The sequence below is a fragment of the Danio rerio genome, chromosome 10 (genome assembly GCF_052040795.2).
Source record: "Danio rerio strain M-AB ecotype USA chromosome 10, GRCz13ab, whole genome shotgun sequence".
Taxonomy (NCBI): Eukaryota; Metazoa; Chordata; class Actinopteri; order Cypriniformes; family Danionidae; genus Danio; species Danio rerio.
Genome location: NC_141030.1, coordinates 35,673,242 through 35,685,560, shown reverse-complemented (window position 1 = coordinate 35,685,560; position 12,319 = coordinate 35,673,242). Strand labels below are relative to the sequence as shown.

The following is a 12,319-nucleotide window of genomic DNA, read 5'->3' as shown; positions in this document are numbered from 1 at the left end:
TGCACCATGACTTTATATTCTGTACTGTACATTATTTCTGTTTATAGTGACAAGACTTTTGTCTAAGCAAAGTCAGACCTTACTGTCCTAATTAAGCAATTAAAAATCAAGGCATGATCATATATATATTTTTTTTGGTCAAATAAATGTAATCTAGAGGTCTTTGCCTTTTATAAGCCACTTCTGATACCAAATGATCAACTAGAAGCCAAGTTAATATTTGTTGTCCCTAAAACTTACAGGCGACAAGACTTTTGTCAGGTAGTGTATTATTTATGGAATAATATAAAAAGAAATAAGTCTGTAAAACAACAGAATAATTAATGGCCGTTTATTACCACACTGCAAAAAAGTGATTTAAAAAAAATAATTTTACTATTTATTTTGTCTTGTTTCTAGTCGAAATATCTAAATATTCTTAAATCAAGAAGCTAGAAAAGCAAATAATACTGTCTTGTTTTAAGAAATAATATGTCAAAATTAAAACAAGCAAAATAATCTGCCAATGGGGTCAGCAAAATAATCTTGCTTTTCTATACGATAAGGAAAAACTCACTTAATTTTGCTATATTATGTCTTTAAACAAGACCATATTTTTTGGTTGTCTAAAAAATGCTTCTTAATTTAAAAATATTTAGATATTTGAACTAGAAACAAAACAAAAAAAATCTAAGAAACACATTTTTTTTTTTTTTTTTTGCTGGTTAGGTTTTTGTACCATCATTTAAAACACAAACCCCAGATGATGTATCACTTCAAACTATTAAAAATGTTAAAACAATTTTTCAAATTGGATCAAAGTCCCATAATGCAATGGAAAATCATAAATGAAATGAAAAAACATGAACCTGGAAAAAATAAAGGAAAATACAGAAAACTGCTAATTTATAGACTTTTTTTGCAGTTTATGTGCAACATCAAACACGGACACTCATTAAAAATTGATTTGGCCAAGTGTATTAATGTACACACCCAATCAGATAGCAATGTGATCGATCATGACGCATGAAGTCTTGTGGTGCCAGAGAACAAAGGATAAAACCTTGTTTGAACATGATCAGGTGGAGATGAGAGATGAGAAACATAGAGCGAGTGAATAAATCAGAGAAACAGGACGACAGCTGGCGCTCCTGTAAACACAACACACATCATAAATGCTAACACAGCGGTCTGTGAAGGAGAAAGGGACAAAAAACACAGCTCAAATTGACTTTTACGTTTTAATTAACACTTCATTCTGCTCCCTGTGGTCTCTTTTCAGCTTAGACAACTTCTGCTTTCTCACTAATTTAATGTCAGCAGTAAATGTAATGAATTGTAAAGTTTTCACGTGTGAACTGTCATATTTCAGTAATTTATTGTAATGTGTGTAATTTTATTGAAGCCTGTTTTTGACCACTAAATTTAATATAAATACAGTAATTTTAGCTTAATACTTCACAATTTTGACTTTTTTTTTCTTGTGATAGGAAGGTTATATCTCCCAATTTAGACTTTTTTTTAGAATTGCATTATGTGAACTCCAATTGTCTTGTTAAAAGGATAATACACCCAAAATAAAAGTTTACTTACTATTTACTCCCCCTCAAGTGTTTCCAAACTTATATGAGTTTCTTGATTCTGTTGAAAATATTTTAAACAATGTTGGAAGCATTGACTTAGTAAGGGAAAAAAATACTACGGAAGTAAATGGCTCCCAGTTCCCAACATTCTTCAAAGTGTGTTCTTTTGTGTTCAACAGAAAAATGAAACCCAAATAGGTTTTAAATAAGTGGAGATGTGAAGAAATGATGACAGAATTTTCTTTTTAGGGAAAACTATCCTTTTGAGGCTTGCTTGATATATACACTGTAAAAACCATTAAGTGGAGATAACTCAAACCGTTTGAGGAAACCGATTGCAACAAACCATTTACAGGGTTTCTGCAGGTTTCATCAAGTCAAATTTAAGACTTTTAAAGACCCTTTTAAGACCATTATGAATGACATTTTAGACTTATACAAGACTAAACACTAATGATTATTTCTAATGGCCCAGTTGCTTTATTGTGTCAAAAAATAAATAAAAAGAAAACTCTAGTTGTATACACTTTTTTCCAACATAATATTTCTTTTTGACAAAAAATGACAAGTTTAACATTGTTAATATTTATTGTGGAGACATTTACATAAATGATCAAAAATATATATTTGGTAGCTTTTAATCCAAATTCATTGACTGTAACTTCTATTCAACCTATTGTGTTTCTGTAATAACTCCTTAAGTTTCATGCCTATTTATACATATTATGTCTACTCCCCCTTACTTTTGTAAAGAGATTTTGTATGAATGGAAGATAACGTAAATGGATTTTTATTGTTCTGTTATTATCATGAGGAACCGTGTAATTGTTTTTATTTCTTTCTATGCCACATTTGCATATAATAATTCTGACTTCTGACTATATATATATATATATATATATATATATATATATATATATAGAGAGAGAGAGAGAGAGAGAGAGAGAGAGAGAGAGAGAAAGAGAGAGAGAGAGAGAGAATTAAATTAAATTACCCCTGTTTCCTCCCCCCAATTTCTGTTTAACTGAGAGCAGATGTTTTCAACACATTTCTAAACATTATAGTTTTAATAATTTATTTCTAATAGCTGATTTATTTTATATTTGCCATGATGGCAGTAAATAATATTTCACTAGGTATTTTTCAAAACAATTCCATACAGCTTAAAATGACATTTTAAGACTTAACTTAACTCGGCTTTCTAGGCAAGTTATTGTATAACGATGATTTGTTCTGTAGACTATCAAAAAAATAGCTAAAAGTAGTAAAATAGCCAAAATAAGACCAAAATAAGACTAAAAAATAAGACATACTGTGAAAATTTCCTTGCTCTGCTAAATATAATTTGGGAAATATTTTAAAAAGAAAAAAAAATCAAAGGGAGGCTAATAATTCTGACTTCAACTGTATATACATATATATACAAATCTATGTTTTAAATTAATATATTTAATAGGAAGCTATACAATATTATATTTGTCCATATACATTAGATCAGTACTGAAGCCAAATCTGCTGAGCTAATCTAACAAATAAACTAACTCACGAAAACAGCCAAAAAACTAGTACACCCAAATTTATATGTTGTAGAAAAATATTAAACACAAATTTACAAAAAGAGGGAAAAAAAGAGGAGCAAAATAATTGAAAAATTTTGTAGGTTGAAATGTTTTTTTATTCCAATATTTTGGTTGAATTTAATTGTATTATCTTTCAATTTCTAAAATATTATTCTAATAAATATATCTGTTTAATAAATCTGTTTTGTTTAAATGCAACAAAATACATTGGTATTGCCTTGTGCGATTGTGGCAGACCGCAAGTAAAAAATAATGGGTTCCGGACAATTGATCTGTGTTGGGAAAACATGAAGGAATGTAACAAATTTAAGTAGATTGAGTATAGAACAATTAAGTTATCACAAAAACCCTCAAGAATTCTGTTGTTTTAACTCATAAATAAGTGGCTCGGACAAACAACAAACATAGTTTTTTGATAGTCAAAATCTAACTGAAGTCAAAATTAAGTGACTAGGCTTCTCGAGTCATCATAATTAATCCAAATGAAAAACATGACAAATTATTGCAACAATCTTTCATTCAATAGTAAACACAAATTAAAATCATCTATGAAAGACTTTTTAAGCCAATAACGATGTCGTGTTTACACTTTTTGACGTAATAAACCTACATTGCCTATTGTCACTGACTATTACACTGAGTTAAACAAGTATTTTAACACATCTGATGTAAGTTGCTTTGAATACTGTGGATCGTTATAAACACAGAGAGGCTGTGAGCTAAACTTTGCTTTGTCTTGTTCTGTTGTTTTTCTTACTGTGTCCTTTTTCAAAGTGTGACCCAGACAGACACTTCAGCCACATCCAGATAATGGCCATATCAGCTGTGCCAGCAGGAGCCCTTTCCTCCATCTGATCCTCAGCTGTGCGCTGCAGGCGTACGTTTCACACGCCTGCAAAGAAAACAATGGAGAACAGACACATTTTTAGTTCTACATGTTCACGCATTTTCAAGGTCTTGTTTCATTAATCTTTAAACCCAAGCTTGTAATTACACAGAGCATGAGTTGTGTAGCTGCTTGTTTGTCTTGGTTGTGAACAGAGACCTATACAATTAGGAGACGGCAAGCTTGTCATTTTGCCATCCCCCATTCATTAGATTAAAAAGTCAGGCCATTGTTCTTTTGCTTGAGAAGCTGCTGATGTTTCTAATTTGACGTCACTTAAGATGCTGCATTTTAGTTGTTTGTTAATGCTTTATACATTGTGTATATTTCATTGAGATCATGCATAAGTTTCCTGAGGCCCCCTAGTGGGTCACTGCTGAAAACATTGACAGCAAGCTGTTTATTTGGTGTAGAAGAACGAAGAAAATTTAAACTGAGAGACCAACAAGTGATCTCTTAATTTTTCTCCAAAGCTGGATGATGGATGTGTTAGAACACACTCTCCATGTCAGATACATACAGTAAGATCTAGACCCGGATGCCGGAAAATGTCTGTTCCTCAGGGTGTCCAGACAACAAGCTGGCGGAGCCCCCTAATACCCAAACTTTCTAACCAGTATTCAACTGAATTAACAATCTCCTATCAGTATAGAAGTTGACTGAGAAAGCCAGAGAGGAGCAGAAGCAGGAGACGAACTATAATGATAAAGAAAGAGGAGAGTTTATTGAATAGTTGTGTGTGCTTGAATGCTCAGACTTCATCTGACCAGGATAGATCCAAGTGTTATTATACTACACGCAACAGCTGCTTCCCAGCATTGTCCAGTGACCATACAGACTTTGAAATGGAGACATTCTCGTATCTCCTACTCATGAAAACAAGTGTCGCTTGAATCCACACAGCCATAAGATTATAATTACAGGAAAATAGTAATAATACAAATAATATTATTGACAAATAATAACCAATAATAATAATCCAATCATTAACTAAGGATCAGTAAAATGATAATTATATAAACGACAAATCATCATATGATTAAATAAAATAGTTAAATTAAGAATAAATTAATATAAACAAATAAAAAAATCACAACACAGATGAATGGGTTATTTTAATGGTGATGGATGGATGGATGGATGGATGGATAGATGGATAGATGGATAGATAGATAGATAGATAGATAGATAGATAGATAGATAGATAGATAGATAGATAGATAGATAGATAGATAGATAGATAGATAGATAGATACCACTTCAACACACTTTACATTTTTTTTGTAGAGAGGTCCCAAATACTTGTTTACCTGATTTTACCAGCATTTTATGCTACTTTCAACACTGAATGCTGAGATTTCTGCTTTGGAAAATGTATGCAAATTAGCATGTTTTATTTAAAATAAAATTTGTTTTAACCCAAACTGGAACATAAATATATTATAGACTTTTTTTTTTACCACCAACTTTTTACAACCAATATATTTTCTGAAAAATATTTTTATTTCACTTTTAATAATATAGCAACGTTTGTGTATAAGAATCGTAGACTTTGGTAGACTATAAAAAAAAAATATATATATATATATTAAAATAAAAATTGCTTTTAACATTAAACCATGTAAATTATTATTACAATACATCACATGTATTTAAGTTAAAGATCCTGATATACAGTGGGTATGGAAAGCATTCAAACCCTCTTAACAATTTCCCTCTGTTATATTGCGGCCATTTGCTGAAATTATTTAAGCTCATTTTTTCCTCATTAGTGTACACACATCACCGCATATTGTCAGAAAAACAGAGAATTGTTGCCAATTTTGCAGATTTATTAAAAAAGAAAAACTGAAATATCATATAGTCCTTGGTATTCAGACCCTTTGCTCATTATTTAGTAGAGGCACCCTGCTTCTAATAGAGCCAAGAGTAAATATAGCAAAGAGTGAAAAATTTAAGGGGTCTGAATACTTTCCGTACCCACTGTAAGTGTTTCATATAAGTGTTATAAGATTTTAGCAAATCTTAATCACTCCATAAATCAGAAAATACTGCAAAAAAGTTATTTTTGGAGGTATAGAATTAAATGTTTTATATAATCAGGCAAATAATTATAAAGATATCAATAAATCTGTAAAGTTTGTTGTATGGAAGTGGTGCTGAAAAATATTATTTCGAAAAAATTACCTTTAAAATATGTTAAAATATATTTAACATATATTTACTGAAAGGAATTATTCATTTGATTTATATATATTTATTAAGTTTAGTGGTTGCAAACAATATATATGGGTTGAATGTAACCATATTTAACTTAGTAATGTTCAACTTATCTGGTTTGTTTAAATTCAGCCCATATACACTGTTTGCAACCACTTACCTTAAAGAAATTTAGTAAATCCAATGAATATTTTTTCTCTCAATGTATTGTAATTGAAATCCACAAGCACGACAAAAGATTGAGTATTTTGGACGTATTTAACGTATTTCCTTACGTTAAACCGTTTACAAAAAAAAAAAAAACAATAAGTGTATATACAAAAAACAGTGTCCCACCTTCAGCCAAAGTACAATTAAAGTATATAAAAAAATGTCAGCAAAATGACAAAGCTGTTTGTTCAAGCGAACAGGCATGTGGGGATTCATTCTGTCCTGTGTTATGATTTTGTGATTTAGTTTAAAGTCATCCAGCCATTATCTCCTTGCTTCTGGCGCTTTACTTCTGTGTGGAGTCTACAGCCACAAGCAGCAATAAAACACACAGCAGATTAAATACACCAGCTGGGCTCACTGTTCATTTTTACCTGAAAAGTATTTTTGCTGGGCACCCAGTGTGAAAAAAGGTTGTGTTATTTTAGAGTAGCTGTTCTCTGATAAATTGATTTAATACTCATGGAAAGAAATGCAGAGTGTTTGGGGAGCAAGAAGATTAGGACTGTGTCAATAAAGTTGAAATCAAAATTATTAAACCCCCTTTGATTTTTTTTCTTTTTTTAATATTTCCCAAATGAGCAAGGGAATTTTCACAGCATGTCTGATAATATTTTTTCTTCTGCAGAAAGTCTTATTTGTTTTATTTCAGCTGGATAAAAGCAGTTTTTAATTTTTAAAAAACATTTTAAGGTAAAAAATATTAGCCCCTTTAAGATATACAGAACAAACCATCGCTATACAATAACTTTCCTAATTACACTAACCTGCCTAGTTAAACTAATTAACCTAGTTAAGCCTTTAAATGTCACTTTAAGCTGTATAGTGTCTTAAAATATCTAGTAAAATATTATTTACTGTCATCATGACAAACATAAAATAAATCAGTTATTAGAAATGAGTTGTGAAAAATAATATGTTTAGAAATGTGTTGAAAAAATCTGCTCTCCTTTAAACGGAAATTGGGGGGGAGGGTAATCTATAAACAGGGGCTAATAATTCTGACTTCAACTGTATATAAAATGACATCGACAAAACAGTGTGTGAGGATTCAATCCACTAGATGGGGCACTTCAGCACTGATTCGACATATACTGGAGCGAGTTTTCCTTTTGAAGCCCACTAGGTGGCGCTGTGGGATTTCTTACAGTAACTGGCTGCATGTAAAACACACTGAAAAAAATATATATTTTACAGCTTAAATGTTTTTATTAAATCCAAATTAAATTTATAGTATTCTTAATTTATATGAATGAAATAAAAAATATAAAGTCAAACTTTGTATAACTTAAAACCATTGTTAAATCTTAAATTAACTTAATACAAAAAGTTGTAATCTGGGTGCAAATTACAGAGAAGTTTGGGGGGGGATTGACCCCCCTCCCCCCTAATCAGCACTTGATTCCCCCTGAAGGACATTAAAACAACATAGGGGCTCAGCTCTTTAATACTGAGAAACAATTTGCTCTGCTTTACATTTTAAATAATGTTAGTAATTATTTAATAAAAAATAATAATTAATAGAATTAATATACATTTGACCACCCCTACAATGGTTTACATCACCGTGAATGCATAATCGCGCCAAGCAGTCTATGCCAGAAAAAACAACGGTCTAAACTCGGCAGATCTAGAACACCGATAGACAACTTAACTATTCACAAGACTATTTTCTCATGAATTAGCTGTTTGTTTCTACACATAGCCTAAAAGTAAAGTCAAATTAGATGCATAGATTGACCTGCAGTAAGCTCAGAAGTAGCTAATCAAATACTGTAGGTCAGAATACACAAAATATTCCACAAAACACTGAAAATTCAAATTCATTTATGAATAAATTAGATGTAATTAAAACAAATACATACACTGGATTCACTGAAGCGTCTATTACAAAAACTAACATTACCAAAAAAGTTGATCCCCCGATCGTCAATGTATAATTCGCACCCTGGTTATAGCGACATAAAAACATTTATTTTCATGACTTTTTGGCATATCATTTTTACAGTGTATATTATTTACAGACTATTTCTGAACATATAATACACTAAAGACAAAAGGAAAGACTAAAAGTTTTGCTGTTGTTGGTTTGTAAATTATAATCCAAAGTCTTTATTTACAAACTTTGATTTTTTTTGTTCTGAGTTTATACAGTGTTAGAACGCTTAAAATAAAACCACAGAAGTAAAAAAATCACTACTTTTTGGTCTTTTGTCCTTTTATTTATAGATTAGTTTGTCAGTTTTAGACCAGTTTTCCTCAACCAATAAGGATATACAAATATCTAAAATAAAATAATTCACATTTTCATACTGAATATTTTCCATAGTTGGATAGAAATTGGTAAAAAAAAAAAAAAAAAATATATATATATATATATATATATATATATATATATATATATATATATATATATATATATATATATATATATATATATATATATATATATATCAATTTAAAATCCTGCAATAACAAATGACTAGAAAAGCAATGCAAATTCATTTGGTTAAAAATTTATGGACAGTTGTGTCAAAAATGCCATTAAAATGAACAAAAAATTGTAAAAAATTCAACATAAGGTGGGTCAAAATGCTCCTGGAGAATTAAAATAAGCTTTTATGGCTGTCAGGTTTAAAGCCAAATGTGAAAAAGTGTACATTTCTGGCAGTACATTAAGTTATATATTTATTCATTTTCTTATTGGCTTAGTCCTTTATTAATCACACACTCCAACACTGGTTACCTTTCGCAGAAACCTACGATCTCTCTCACCCAATAGACTATCCACCATTGTTTCAGACTCTCTTCCTCCATCTTGCAAACTCTCTGCACTTGATTCGAACAGTGCCACTGATACACTCTGCTCCACACTAGCATCATGTCTAGACCAATTATGTCCTCTTGCATCCAGGCCAGCCCGTGCCAGTCCTCCTGCACCCTGGCTCTCGGATGCTCTCCGTGAGCATCGCTCAAAACTTCGAGCTGCAGAAAGAATTTGGCGGAAAACTAAAAATCCTGCACAGCTCTTAACATACCAAACTCTTCTGTCCTCTTTCTCAGCTGAGGTTACTTCGGCAAAGCAGACATATTACCGTCTGAAAATCAACAATGCCACTAATCCTCGCCTACTTTTTAAAACATTTTCCTCCCTCCTCTTTCCTCCTCCTCCACCCGCATCCTCCACACTTACTACTGATGACTTTGCTACATTCTTTTGCACCAAAACTGCAAAAATCAGTGCTCAATTTGCTGCACCTACAACAAACACGCAAGGTACACCACCAACACCACACACACTCACCTCTTTTTCTCAGCTCTCTGAGTCTGAGGTGTCCAAACTGGTGCTATCTAGCCATGCAACCACCTGTCCACTCGATCCCATTCCCTCTCATCTCTTGCAAGCCATCTCTCCTGCAGTCATACCAACACTGACTTACATAATTAACACATCTCTTGACTCTGGTTTATTCCCCACTTCATTTAAGCAGGCTAGGGTAACCCCACTGCTAAAGAAACCCAACCTGGACCATACGCTACTTGAAAACTACAGACCAGTATCCCTGCTTCCATTCATGGCCAAGATTCTGGAGAAAGTAGTGTTCAATCAAGTCCTGGACTTTCTTACTCAAAACAATCTCATGGACAACAAGCAATCCGGCTTTAAGAAAGGCCACTCAACTGAGACTGCCCTGCTCTCGGTCGTGGAGGATCTCAGACTGGCTAAAGCAGACTCTAAATCATCAGTCCTAATTTTGCTGGACTTGTCAGCTGCTTTTGACACTGTCAACCACCAGATCCTGCTATCTACGCTCGAGTCACTGGGCGTTGCGGGCACTGTTATACAATGGTTCAGATCTTACCTCACTGACAGATCATTCAGGGTGTCTTGGAGGGGAGAGGTGTCCAACCTACAGCATCTAAACACTGGGGTACCTCAAGGCTCTGTTCTTGGGCCACTTCTCTTCTCCATCTACACATCATCTCTAGGACCAGTCATCCAGAGACATGGATTCTCCTACCACTGCTATGCTGATGATACCCAGCTATACCTCTCTTTTCATCCTGATGATCCCTCGGTTCCAGCTCGCATTTCAGCCTGCCTGTTAGATATTTCACACTGGATGAAAGATCATCATCTTCAGTTGAACCTCGCAAAAACGGAAATGCTTGTAGTTTCTGCCAACTCGACTCTACACCATAACTTTTCAATCCAGATGGACGGGGCAACCATTACTGCATCCAAAATGGTGAAAAGCCTTGGAGTAACGATTGATGACCAACTAAACTTCTCTGACCACATCTCTAGAACTGCTCGATCGTGCAGATTCACACTCTATAACATCAGAAAGATCCGACCCTTCTTATCTGAACATGCAGCTCAACTCCTTGTTCAAGCTCTTGTTCTCTCCAAACTGGATTACTGTAACTCTCTACTAGCTGGGCTTCCAGCTAACTCTATCAAGCCTCTTCAATGAACCTAAACGAGCACATGTCACTCCGCTGCTACTCCGTTTGCACTGGCTGCCAGTTGCTGCTCGCATCAAATTCAAAGCTCTGATGTTTGCCTACAAAGTGACTTCTGGCCTTGCTCCTTCTTATCTGCTCTCGCTTCTGCAGATCTATGTGCCCTCCAGAAACTTGCGTTCTGTGAATGAATGTCGCCTCGTGGTTCCATCCCAAAGGGGGAAGAAATCACTTTCGCGAACGCTCACGCTCAATCTGCCCAGTTGGTGGAATGAACTCCCTAACTGCATCAGAACAGCAGAGTCACTCGCTACTTTCAAGAAACGACTAAAAACTCAACTATTTAGTCTCCACTTCACTTCCTAATCTGTAATTGCCTCTCTGAATATCACACTAACTGTACAAAAAAAAAAAAAAATACTAATACTACTAATACTTCCCTTCTTAGACTTTACAGACCTGAAACTTGCTTATAGCACTTATTCATTGTTGCTCTTGGTTGTGTAAATTGCTTCCTTGTCCTCATTTGTAAGTCGCTTTGGATAAAAGCGTCTGCTAAATGACTAAATGTAAATGTAAATGTAATCACAGGTTGCCACAGCAAAATTAACTGCCAACTTATCCAGCATATGTTTTACGCAGCGGATGCCTTACCAGCTGCAACCCATGACTGGAAAACATCCATACACACTCATTAACACATAAACACTACAGACAATTTAGCCTACCCAATTCACCTATATCGCATGTCTTTGGACTTGTGGGGGAAACCAGAGCACCAACTGACCCAGTCGAGGCTCGAACCAGTAACCTTCTTGCTTTGAGGTGACAGTGCTACTCACTGTGCAACTGCGTCACCCTAAGTTCATTCATTCATTTTCTTTTCGGCTTAGTCCCTTTAGCCACAGCGGAATAAACCGCCAACTTATCCAGCACGTTTTTACGCAGTGAATGCCCTTCCAGCCGCAACAGATGTCTCTGCGATACATCCACACACACTCATTTACACTCATACACTACAGACAATTTAGCCTACCCAATTGGTCACCCTAAGTTATTTATGTTTATTTTATTATTTTATTATTACGTTTTGAAGTACTGGCCGTTTTAACCGATCCCACATTTCTTGAGAGTTTTGTTAAGGGCAGCAGCCTACTAGAAGCTTTAGTTTAGTAACTCCTAAAAATCGCAAAGTTCAGATACTGAATGTATAACAAATTGAGTTAAATTAAATTAAACAGTTGAAAAGCTTTTTCATTTTTCAGTATCTTACCACACAAAACATAGATCCCCTTACATAATTAAGATATCCTTCAAGATTGCCACAAATCACATTAAAATACTAAACGTAAATTACAGCCGATAATATTTGTGGAGACAATAACTGAATAACT

The 12,319-nt window shown here is 33.7% G+C and overlaps 1 long non-coding RNA gene across 1 annotated transcript in view; it reads right to left on the bottom strand.

Moving 5' to 3' along the window:
- Nucleotides 1-937: 937 nt before the first annotated feature.
- LOC141376416 (uncharacterized) overlaps nucleotides 938-12,319 on the bottom strand; it is a 74,338-nt gene continuing 62,956 nt past the window's right edge. Inside the window, exons 4-5 of the long non-coding RNA XR_015501271.1 lie at nucleotides 3,900-4,034; nucleotides 938-1,130 (exon numbers count right to left, since the gene is read on the bottom strand). This is a non-coding gene — a long non-coding RNA (uncharacterized LOC141376416). The remainder of the gene's footprint in view (nucleotides 1,131-3,899; nucleotides 4,035-12,319) is intronic.